Source organism: Thunnus thynnus, chromosome 23 (assembly GCF_963924715.1).
Source record: "Thunnus thynnus chromosome 23, fThuThy2.1, whole genome shotgun sequence".
NCBI classification, from domain to species: Eukaryota; Metazoa; Chordata; class Actinopteri; order Scombriformes; family Scombridae; genus Thunnus; species Thunnus thynnus.
Window position 1 is genome coordinate 5,965,328 of NC_089539.1, and position 12,151 is coordinate 5,977,478.

At 39.1% G+C, this 12,151-nt stretch overlaps 1 long non-coding RNA gene across 4 annotated transcripts; it reads left to right on the top strand.

Moving 5' to 3' along the window:
* The first annotated feature begins 168 nt into the window (after positions 1 to 168).
* LOC137175479 (uncharacterized) lies at positions 169 to 12,151 on the top strand. Of its 4 annotated transcripts, none has more exons than XR_010925623.1 (7): positions 169 to 943; positions 3,443 to 3,485; positions 6,640 to 6,841; positions 6,962 to 7,510; positions 9,105 to 9,216; positions 9,487 to 10,707; positions 11,763 to 12,149. It is a non-coding gene; the product is annotated as an uncharacterized lncRNA (long non-coding RNA). The 4 variants fall into 4 exon arrangements; XR_010925624.1 differs by adding an exon at positions 8,788 to 8,827 and having other exon boundaries at positions 766 to 3,485; positions 11,763 to 12,151; XR_010925625.1 differs by having other exon boundaries at positions 766 to 3,485; positions 6,962 to 7,085; positions 7,420 to 7,510; positions 11,763 to 12,147.

The following is a 12,151-nucleotide window of genomic DNA, read 5'->3' on the forward strand; positions in this document are numbered from 1 at the left end:
TACATTATTATTTGATGCCGCACACGTTTGAACTCGTCTGTCCTAAGAAAACATCTTCAATCTGCCTGCTAGCTTCAGCACGGAGGGTTTGTTTATTTTAAACACCAGCGTACCAGGAGCCGGTGGTGGTTTGTTAGTAAGAGAGACCAAACCAGGCAGTGCGGGCATTTGAGCATATAACTGATGTGAAACAATCAGAAAATCACGTTTTATTGATCTCATTCACCGGCTTTCTCACTACCAGCGCTCCCTCTCTTCATTCACTCTTTAGCTCGCTCGTTCACTCTCTTAATCCCTTATGGCAGAGTTTACAGCTCTGATCAGTCTGATCTCCAGCTGGCCACCGCAGCCTTCGGCCGCAGTGACGTCGGGTTGGGTTTCACCAAAGATTGAGCTGTCTCTGTGTCTCATACAAGGACACAGGTGTCTAGACAGAAAACAAAACGAACGCGCCCAAAACATACCAAGGAAACTGCGGTGGGAAGCCAGTCTCGGCAAATAATACGTCTAACTCAAATTAAGTCTGCGGTATTTCTCTATTAGGGAGGTGGCTAAACGACGTCACACACATTAGACATTTTTTTCGAGCTTCACATAGGCTTACATGTAAAATTATATCCTGCTACACTCAAAACGTTCGGGGCTGAAGTCGGCAAAATTGCCTGGCAACTTTGATGCTTCTGACGTTGATGACTCTGAAGTGATATCACTGTCGCTGACAAATTTCCAATGTCGAAATAAAATGAGAGTTTTGCTAGAGTTGTGGCGAGCTCCTGTCATCTCGATCGTTTGATTAAAGGTGGTCATAAATCTCAGTCTGAGCTGTCTTAAGTCAGTCTTTTTCTCGTCTCGACGTTCCGATAAGATCAAACATGTTTAATATCGGAAGTTTTTTGACTCTCTCCAGCACCAAACGGGATCAGCAAACCTGGTAGTTACTAAGGTAACGGCCGAAAAAACTCCTCAAATACCGACACACACACACACACACACACACACACACACACACACACACACACACACACACACACACACACACACACACGAGAGACGGTAAATTAACAGTGTTATGAGTCGGAGATTAATTCGGCGTGTATCGGATCCACCAACCAGCACTTATTTAAGTGAGAAATCGTAACTTTTGAAACGGTTCGCCTCTCATTCCTACGGTCATCTCCCACGAAAAAGGCTGGTAGCAAGTTGAGACGACAAAATTCAAAATGTTAAGTCTGTACTGAAATACATATGATCTGGATTATATTGATGCCGGATTGGCAAGAAGACTATCGACATATGACGTCTTCTATCTTGTGTTTCTAGAGTTATGTGTTTTTGTGGACATGTAAGGAATTGTTAATATGTCATTTCTTAAAGGGAGTTTGGCGTAATATTACCCCCGAAAGCGCAGGGAGCTTCCGTTTAATTCAAGCTGCTAATATGTGTATTTTTAAACGCTTTGCCACCACTACAGAAACACCAGGTAACTCCTACATTATGATACGGTTGGCTGACGTCGACTGCTGTAAGTTATTGGTTTGATTAATGGGTTACAGTCTAATAATGTGCATTTGTATTGATTACTGACGGTGGCTGATTGTTCTCACTTTATAACTGCCTGTTTTAAAACCACCTCCCTAATTAAACATGATGTGCTTGATGGTGATAATGGTGACCCCTGATGAAACTCGAAAGCTCACCATTCTCGTTTCGTCTCGCTTCCCTTTTTACAAGTCACATCATAATTTATTCATCTAGAAAAAGCGTTTCTTGCCGTGTGTGTGCAGTGCATTTCCTGTTTTCACACATAATTTCAGGCCAGTAAGAGGAGTTAAACCTTTTTTTGCCTCTGTATTATTATCCAGGCTGCTGCTGTTTCTGCTATATTTCTTGCAGTTTGCAGGGTGTCCAAACAGAAATACTCCAACATCCAGCAGCTGAATGCTGTGTCCAGATAGTTACTGGTTGAAGTTGGTTTCTGTGGGCAGCTTAATAAACTGTGTAGCTGTTTTAACGTTTTAAAGTTGTAAAAATACCTTGTTTTCCTGTGCTTCCTGGAAAACCTGTACATTTAAGGTTATTTTCAACTACAGGATGACACCCTCTTGTTTCAGCTGTCAGATTTCTACACTGGGTCTGTAATGTTATAAGCAGGCTTTACAAACAGCATATTTTTTTTTATAGCACAGGCATGTATTTTAGGCAAACAGCTTTTTTCAGTGCAAGCACAACTCATTTGCATTTTATAAGGCTCCCTTTTATTACTGGGCTCTTGTTTAGTGTATTTAATATTGTGTGATTGCAGGTTTCCGCTGTGGTGCCATGGTGCCATGACATTTTAATGCTGTACCCTACAACAATCATGGCCTTATAGTTTACTAAGAAACATTAATAATCCATTACTTACAGTTCAAAACTTGGAGCTTACAGCTTGTCCTTTACAGTAAGTTACTCAATGGACAGTAAAAAGAATCCACTTGTTTATCCACTGTAAATATTGTACTTCAGAGATCAAGGTTTTACATACAAAAGATATTTTCAGTTTACAGAATACGATGCAACAGTATATAAAGTAGTTAAATATAGCTTTTCTTCACAGCCACAACATAAAATGTTACATAATGCATTTGTAACAATAATCTAGATATATAAAGTGACACTAACAGGGGTCATTCTGCTGCCAGTTGACTAATTTTACTTTAGATATTTTAAGTATATTTTGCTGCTATACTTCTGTACTTTAACCTAGGTAAGATTTTGAACACCAGACTTAACTTGTAGTGGAGTAATTGTACCTAAAGGTATTGCTACTTCTACTTCAGTAAAAGGCCTGAATACTTACTCCATCGTGGAAAATAAAACCCACTTGATAACATTAAATCAAAATAAGATAAAATAAAGTGAAAATACCATACATAGAATGTGTACTTCAGTGATGGTAATTTGAGACTTAATAAGCGAAAAAGTATTTCACCATGTGTACACAATATGTAAATCGGCACCTAGGTCTCTGAAGCCATAAGCAAACAGAACCTCCCTTTTCCCAACAGACACAGACTCATCACCAGTCTTGATTAATTGAAATAAATGCCTGACTCTCCCTTGATCTAACAGTGTATTGGCTCAGATGTGTGACCATAAACATTATGTTGATTATAATGAGTTATATCTTGATTTAAATCCATTTTGTACAATGAAGGTTTATTTCTAATAGAATAAATGTGACGGCTCCTATATGTATTTATAATATCAATATATCACAGTAAGTTGTATCAAACTGATTTTAGATCACTACATAAAGTGATGAAAACGCCATGGTCAGGTGTTGCAGGTCTTAGTATCTGCTCTATCTATAGTTTAATTTTATGGATTTACATAATATTTCTATTACAAGTTACAAGTAACTGTGTTATAATATTATTATAGTTGTCTTTTTTTCCCCCAGATCATTTTCTTGGTGTGTTCTGTTGTGTGCCATCGGTTAAAGAGTGAGTATTACTCAATATTACTCTGTCTATATTTATTAAGTGATGTAAAACACATCCTCTTACAATGAAAGATAGCTACACATTACCTCTCCCCTGCTGGGTCTTTGCGGTTTTGAGTGTGCAAAGTTTGGCTTTATGCTTCCTGTTTTTTTGCTTCAATTCTTGTAGAGAACATTGCACAATTTGAAGGTTTGAGTTCAGTTACCAAACAGAGGCGTGTCCAGAATGTTCTTTGTGAGTTCGAAACTCCACAAAAATGCGACCCTGACCCCAATGTGGCCATTCCCAATTAATCTCGTGGGGCAAATTATGAAGAAACGCATGATGAAGAAATGACTTGTGATACCATCTCAGTAACTGAAGGCAACAAATGCAATGACATTGATGACAATGGCAATGACAGATTTGGTGAATGTCTCAGCAGCTTAAGGGAGGAGGAAGATTTTTTCTGTGACGCTCATGACAGTTGCAACTTTGATAACGTGCCTGATAAACTGTGCCAGTGGGTGTAACAGTCTGGAGTGACACAAAATGCAGTTGATAGCCTACTTAAAATTTTAAATAAACACATCCCCATACTTCAAAAATGCTCAAGAACTTTAATGAAAACATCACATTCACATGAAGTTAAAACAACTGACAGTGGGGAGTATGTCCACTTTGGCATATTGGAACATTTGCTCCAAAACAAAGAAGGACTACTGTCACAAACTGACACAGTCATGTTACAGGTGAACATAGATGGACTGCCTATATTTAAAAGTTCTCCAAAGCAATTTTGAGTAAATTCCCTTTTGTGATAGGTATTTTCTGTGGAAACAGCAGCAAACCACACAATCCCAATCAATACCTGCATGACTTTGGCTTCTGATGAGGTTTTTCCTGTGGGGTTGAGGAGATGGTGTACAATGTTCACTGTCTGTGTTATCTGGCAGATGTGAGAAGGTTTGGTCCGTTAGATTGTGTGTCTACATTTCCTTTTGAAAACTTCCTAGGCCGCTTTAAGAGAAAGGTTAGTAAGTCACAACACATTCTCCAGCAGATACCAAATCTTGTAGAGAGGTAGTCCACACAGAAGAAATCATCTTACCGCCCAGCTAAACTTGGTGGAAAAAACTCAAATGGACCAACAGTGCCAAATGTTGCTTCAGCCACACAATACAAGAGGACCACACTTGAAAATGCTGTAATAAAATGTAGTACAGGAGACAACTGTGTGATGATTGGTGGACAGTTTGGCTTGGTTAAGAACATCTTGTATGACACCACCACAGAGGAAACTTTCATTCTGTTGAGACGATTTTTAGGTCTGGTCCCACTGTACACAGAACCAATTAACTCACAAGACGCTGGCATCCACACAGCTTGTGAGCTTGATGCAGAGGTCAAAATGTACAAGCTTTCTGATATCGAGACAAAATGTGTTCTGCTGCCGCTTGGATTGGATGGGCAACAACTCCTTTGCTTTATTTGTATTAAAATGTATTATATGTGTCTGTGTGCCTGCCTGTTTTTGATCCCTTCTTCAGGAAGTTGCAGTACAATCATCTGCCAACCAAGACGACTTCACTTAACCTATTGTACACAAAAAGTTCAGTTTACTCATTAGGAGGAGTACCACTCAGCCTGTAAAACAGTTGTTCAGTATCATCTGTGGCTCTGGAGGAAGGAAGCTTTCCAAAGTTTGAAAAAACAACCCTGATTATATCATCTCAGTTTGGGCTTGAGAAAAGATTTTTAACAATCTGTGTTACAAACTGGAGAAGTGGGGTTTTTAAGAGGTGACAATTTAGGAGGCAAGGGGTTTCTGTTTAAATATGCCATCCAGTTGCATTATGGGGAATGTAGGATCCAGCATTTTTGGAGCTTGATCCAAAGTCAGGATATCTTGGCCTCTGTTGCGCCGATTTTAACCATTCTTTTTAGTCTGTCTCTTTTAATATGTCTCTTTTGAGTCCCCCAACAATATGGAAGTGCAATTCTAAATTGCTGGAGTACAATTATTCCAATCAACCCTATGATTGACACTAGATTAGAGCCTTTAAAAGCCCATATGCTGCCTCGCCCAATTTTTCCCAGCCTGGATGAGTATTGTCTCCTCACAACAGTCTTATGCACTTTTCCCTCCTTTTACTTTCAATAATAAATATGGAGTATTTACTTTTGAGCCCTCCTTAATGATTGTTTTGGTTATTCCCCTAGGAAGAGTTTGTTTGGTTCTCTCAGTGGTGTGTTTAAGTAGCATTTTGCTTCTTTTGTTTTTTTCAACAGTAGCTATTTACAGTAAATTGTTATTTTAGGGGTTAGGAGTAAATCCTGGTAAGGGTAAGGTAGGCGCCAAGTGAATCCTGGTTGGAGATTACAGTCTTTGTTGGGGGTACACTGTTCAGTGCCTTTGGCCCAGTCTCAGGCTGATGGTGCTGTGCTGTGTTTAAAATTGCCTCGAGCCTGGCACGCCTCAAAGAAGACAGTCGAGATTAAGGCAGTATCCTGTGAGGAACTGGGGTTTGCTCATCACCCATAGCCTGCTATCAAATCTCCTAGGTGGTAGTTAACTGCTTTGTATTATTGTAAGGGGTAAAGGGAGACAGTAGCTGGCTTAAGCTGTCATGATGAATGTCAGCAACTTGGCAGGTGGTCAGGGTACAGCCGTTTTGTTAATAAGCACTAAAGCTTATGCTTTTGTTAGTTGTGTGTCTGATCTTTGTTTGAATCACAACCAAATGCCATGTAATTCAATTTTCAATTAAACTGTACATTAGACCTCACCTGATTATGTGCAAATAAATAAATAAAAAGATAAAATTATTAAATAGACTGAGAAACAGAAATGACTACACAGATTCTATATAAATGCGTAATAAATATTTAAATTAATTCATTTTACATTATTTTGTTTTAAAAACATGTAGCCTACACTTCACTCAGCTAAATCCTGACTGATCTCCCCTATTTCTGACTTAACAAACCATCTACTCACATAAATCTCGATGACTCAACTCATCTATCCACACAAGATACCAAACTATGCTGGTTTAAAACTCAACTTAGTATTTATCAGAAGTTATTCTACTTTTAAATTCTTTTTTTAATGTATATTATTAAATAATCATTCTAATTAACAATGTCTTATCTTTTTTCTTCAATAAATAAGATGACCTCACCTTTCTTCCATGTTGTGGATTTCATGGGACGGGGAGAGGTGGAAGTGGTCAGCACTATGTGGATGGCTGGAGAGGATGCCTGCTCTTAACATCAGTATAAATTCCCCAATGATATAAAGTGAGCTCAGCTGTAGCATGAGAACCCAGGAGCTGACTGGGAAACATGCAATGTGCACTCACTCTACAAAACACGTAAGTCATTTAGAAAATGTTGCTGTTCGGGGTGCACTCACTGCAGCTGTACCATTTTGAAGTAGTGCCTGTGCCATTTCTTGCAAACTCAATTTTTACCCCTACCATTTGTTAAATTAGGTATGGACATGCTCCCATCTGATTGGTCACGACAACAGGTGCATGAAGTTGTGTCAGGGTGCTGAGGTGGAGCACTATGGGATTAACCTGTAGCTCGATAGAGGCCAGAGCCTGCACAAAACAGGTTCCCTGTGTTGTTTAACTCACAACAGAGGCCTCTGATCATACATTGTGAGTGGTATATGTGCCAAACTACAGAGCAGCTGTTAGGGTACACAGTCATAGGGTCCACAGACATCTATTTACTATAGTTCATCAATGATAGATGTGTTGTATGACCTATTCTAACCATTTGTTATCTTTTAAAATGCAGTTTCACCTTGCTCTACCTTAAAGTATCTAAGACTACATGAAGAATTTTTCATTTGTAAAAACGTGTTAATAAAAGTTCAGTTCATCATGTTTGATTTGCCAATCAAAGCAACCCTGAAACTGTGCATATTTTCCTTCTTCTACAGCGGATTATGAGAAAACCAGATGAAAGCCAAAAAGGCTAGACAACTTCTCATCTCAATTATGAAAGTGACAGCATGCTGGGAAGTATAATCAGTGAGTTTCTTTGTTTTCGCATTGATTATTTAAAACAAACACTGGTCGAAGAAGTACTCAGATCCTTTACTTAAGTAAAAGTAATAATACAACAATGTAAAAACAAATAACAAGTTAAAGTCCTGCATTCAAAATTACATTATATTATTCGATTGTTATTACTATAACATCAATGTGTAAGCAGCCTTTTACTGTTTACAACTATTGTGAATGTTGTGTTGAGGTGGAGATAGCTCAGTTGTAAGTAGTTGTCCGTAGCATGAGTGAGATGTCTCACTATAGGGATACACCCCCTCGCATATTCACAGAAGCACTCACAGTATACCATTACAGCAGCCCTGAGTGGCTGGAAATCATGACGTCTGTGTCAGGGCCCTGCGCCTTTATATATATGACTAACACAGCGTTCCAGGTTTCAGGTGAACAGAATACAGATAAACAGAAGATAGAGGCTAGAAAGAAAAGCCAACAATCTGGCAAGGAGTGAGTGGGAAAGGGCCAGTTAAATACTGCAGGGCTGATGAGAGGGGTGCAGGTGTGTAGATGGGTGGGTTAGTCAGGTGATGGGGAAAGGAGGGAAAGTCAGAGGGCATCTGGTGGACAGCTCAAGGACGGCAGGTCTGGGAAGTTGGAGGAAAGTACAAGGCCTTTGAGAAGTGAGCAGGGGCTGTAGACAGAGACAGAAAGCAATGCAGAGGGCTTGGGATGTGAATATGGCTGAAGGGAGGGAGTGAGGAGCAGATTTTGACAGACTAGTGCTTCTGTGACTACACAAGGGGGGCTACAGTGAGACATCAAAACGAATGCTTTCTTAAAATAAGTGAAAAAAATCAATTAGTGCAGAATAGCAGTGATTAGTAAAGGACCTAGTAGCTATAGCTGTTAAACAAATGTAGTAGTTGAGTAAAAAGTACAATATTTCTCTCTTAAATGTAGTTAAGTAGAAGTAGCATAAAGTGAAAATATTTAAGTAAAGTACAAGTACCCCAAAATTGTACTTGAAGTAAATGGAAAGTTACATTCTCTCTCTGTCTAAAACTAATTAACATGTGCTTACATACTCTTTTACATTCACTAACATACATAATTAAGATATATCATTATTTTGAAATTTTGTATGTAATATTTTATTTATTTTTATTTACACCAGACCAAACTCACGGTACCCATAGTGCTATTTTTGAAGAAGACATCAATCAATTATGTAAATCAATGTCAGCCTTACACAAAGAAGCACCTGTACTGTACAGAGATATTGTTTCACTTTTCCTTATCAGCACAGATCAATGAATCTCATGAGTACAGAGAACAAATCAGGTATTTTCCTTTCCTATCTAAATATGTCATAGCACTGACACGTAGCTGCAGCAGGCTTATGCAAGACCTGATATGAACTCATACACAATGTCAGACCCAATGTCCAAAATATTATTCTGGAATGTGAGACAAATGTTCGGATGATTCTAAACTGGATTTTACATTATGAATGACACCACTGCATCAACCTTTCTTAGTCATGCTGAGTAATCTTAAATTAATGCTCTGCAAAAGCAAAGTGTGCAACATTATTGACGGTCACCCTCTATGCTGTCAGATGGTCTGCGATGGAAGTTGCCTGATATCAAACATCGAGGCAAAATGGCCAGGTTCTGTCCATGATTCCAGGATCTTTCGTACATCATCACTGTCCCAGAGGTTTGCACAAGGCAAGAGAATGTTGTTACTGCCCAAAGGGTTTTTACTTTTGGAGTAATATATGTTGCACACTCATAAATGTGGGACTTTGAAATGAGGGAGAAGGTGTAGTCATTTTTAGGAATTCAAAGTGGTAATTATAGTTCTTTTCTGGAAAACTGTATCAGGTACACATCATTGTTCCAATTATTATAAGTCATAAATACATGTGTGGAGGGGATCATTAATCTGTTTACCATAAGAATGTCATGTATACTGAACAAATGTATTGTATTCTGCAGGGGAGTTAAATGGAGTCCTTCTTGGGGACAGAGGATATGCTTGCATGCTGTACCTGCTGACACTTTACCATGAACCAGCAACAGACGCAGAGAGGGCTGTCAACGGTACCCACACAAGAACGAGGACACGGATAGAGATGGTGTTTGGCCAGCTGAAATCAAGGTTTCAGTGCTCAGGGTTACTCCTGACAGGGCCTGTGACATTATTATTGCCTGTGCAGTCTCTCACAACATTGCCACTCTGCGTCACGAGAGGCTGTCCACAATGTTGCTGGAGGAGCAATGGGAGGACATTGTCCCAGCCCTTCAGGAACACATGGATGGAAGAACAGTGAGGGACCTTTACTAGAACACCTGATTCAGTTGATCCCCATTTTAATCATGGTCACCCCTGTTTTGGAATGATCCCTTTTATTTGGAAGCGTTGCATGTATAATTTCAGAAAGAAGAGTGTGCCTAAGTTGTATTGAAGTCATATGTTAATCATTCAATTAATATTCATTATAATTTTGTTCAAGCTGTGAAAACAATAAAGAATAAAAGCATTGCAGTCCAAACCATGGCTTTCTGCTGTGTTTAAATTTATATTTAGTTCCTTCTCCAGTTTTAATTTCCAGCTTCAACTTCTTTATTTTGAGCTTTTTGTATTGTGTGTCGAGTTTCTGATTTTCAGTGGTGCCCCTCACCATTGTTAATCAGATGGTGCTTGTAAAGTGAACAGATATCCTGTGAAAGAGAAAAAGTACCTACCTCTGACATTTCTGTATCTGCAGATATTGTGTCCTCATCAAGGGTCCTCAGTGTACTGGTGCCATCTACCTGCAGATAGATGAACATTGCAGTTGTTAATGTGAAAGGAGACAGACTTACATAAGATGCAGTGTTTTGACAAAATAATAATCACACATGGGTCAGGTATGCCTTCAGCATGTTAAGTGGGGGATCCAACAGCCAAATTGTGTCACCACTCACTGAAAGATATAGGCCAACTGTTAGCTATTATCATTGAGAGACTGATACCTGTGGAGGGAAGGTAGCAGACAATACCTTGGCTCCTGTGCTCCTTGGGGAATGACATCTGAGGACGCCTCCCCCATTCCCTCTATCAGTAGGCGCCCCTGATTGCAGCTCCGTCCCAGCTCCTCTGCAGGTGTGAGGTCCTTAGGTGGAGGACCCCCACCAGTAGAGGTGGCTTCCAATTTTTTTCTGGTGACTACAATGGTACGTATTTACAGCTCAAAATATTTTTGTATATTATTTTCACTTGATGGCCGGTTCTTTTTTCGCTATTAAGATTGCTTCCATTGAGATGTAGAAGTGAATGCATTGTAGTTATGTCGGTTCTCCTAAGATAGCCTATATCATTATTTTAAACATACATCTGATATTATCTAGCCTACTGATAAAATAGCCACAGTCTTGCAGTATCTAGTGATCTGAATGTTCAATTATAAAAAAATAGAAATAAAACAATATTTAGGCATGTATAACTTATGCATTTAGTCTGTCTGCAATCTTTTGCCAAGCCATCTCCCTGGCTTTATTGATTGCAACAGTATTGCCTTTTTAGTGACGATGCCTTTGTATTCCTTATATAATTCCATCAGCAGCGTCTACTGTAAAGGACACTGCTCTCCTTTTCCCTTCTTTTTGCGACATAGTGTCTTCTTTTCGACAATTGACTGTTCTGGGCTGCTTATGTACCCCATGCACACGCACACATGACGCTTGTTCAAGCGTGGCTAGAATTATCGTTGACTAGACGCAGCTGAATCGTGTGAATTGAATGGGTTGAGGCTTAAGTGAAAGTTGACGCTAATACAAGCCAGGCTATATCACGTAGACACAGCTCACTTTAGCTGTGTTAATGGAATACCCCTCTGGTCCTGGGGCACCCATGCCCCACATGTTTTAAATGTTTCCCTCTTCCAGCACACCTGATTCAAATGATCATCTCATCATCAAGCTCTGCAGAAGCCTGATAATGACCCATTCATTTCAATCAGGTGTTTGGAGCAGGGAAACATCTATGACATGAAACAAAATACAAAACTTACTACACAGTCAAAAGACAGCAATGAAGCTTCTGTTCAGCGTGAAGAACAATAATTATCTGAACTTTAGTTAAACTTATTGTGAAATGACAATAATAATCATACTGAACAAAAGAGGAAAGGTAGGTATCTTTTCTATTTCGGTGGTCACATATACTTACATTGAGCTCAAACTGATCTACATACAATTAATTTACACATGTGATTGTATTGTATTTACAGAAGCAGTCTGTGTCACAGTACAGTGCAGGACATGAAGACACCTCCAGCCTGGAAAGCAGACCCTATATTACTCATGTCCACTCTTTCAGTCTTCGAAAGAAATGTAGAGACAGAAGTTTGAACATTCACAGAAATCATTCATATTTTATTAATATACTTGTTACCTGAGCAGACCTGGCTCTCTCTTTTTCTCAGTATTAATGTGAAAAGTTGTATTACACATCTAATTGTTCGAATGTAATATACAGTAACAACATTAAAGCCAATGTAATACAAGGCCAGTCGACTTGTCATCATGGATTATTATTACATTTTTGGTTGATGTGGACACTTGGTAAAACAAACAAAACAAACAGCATTAGAAAACGCTTTTCTTCAATTATGCACAG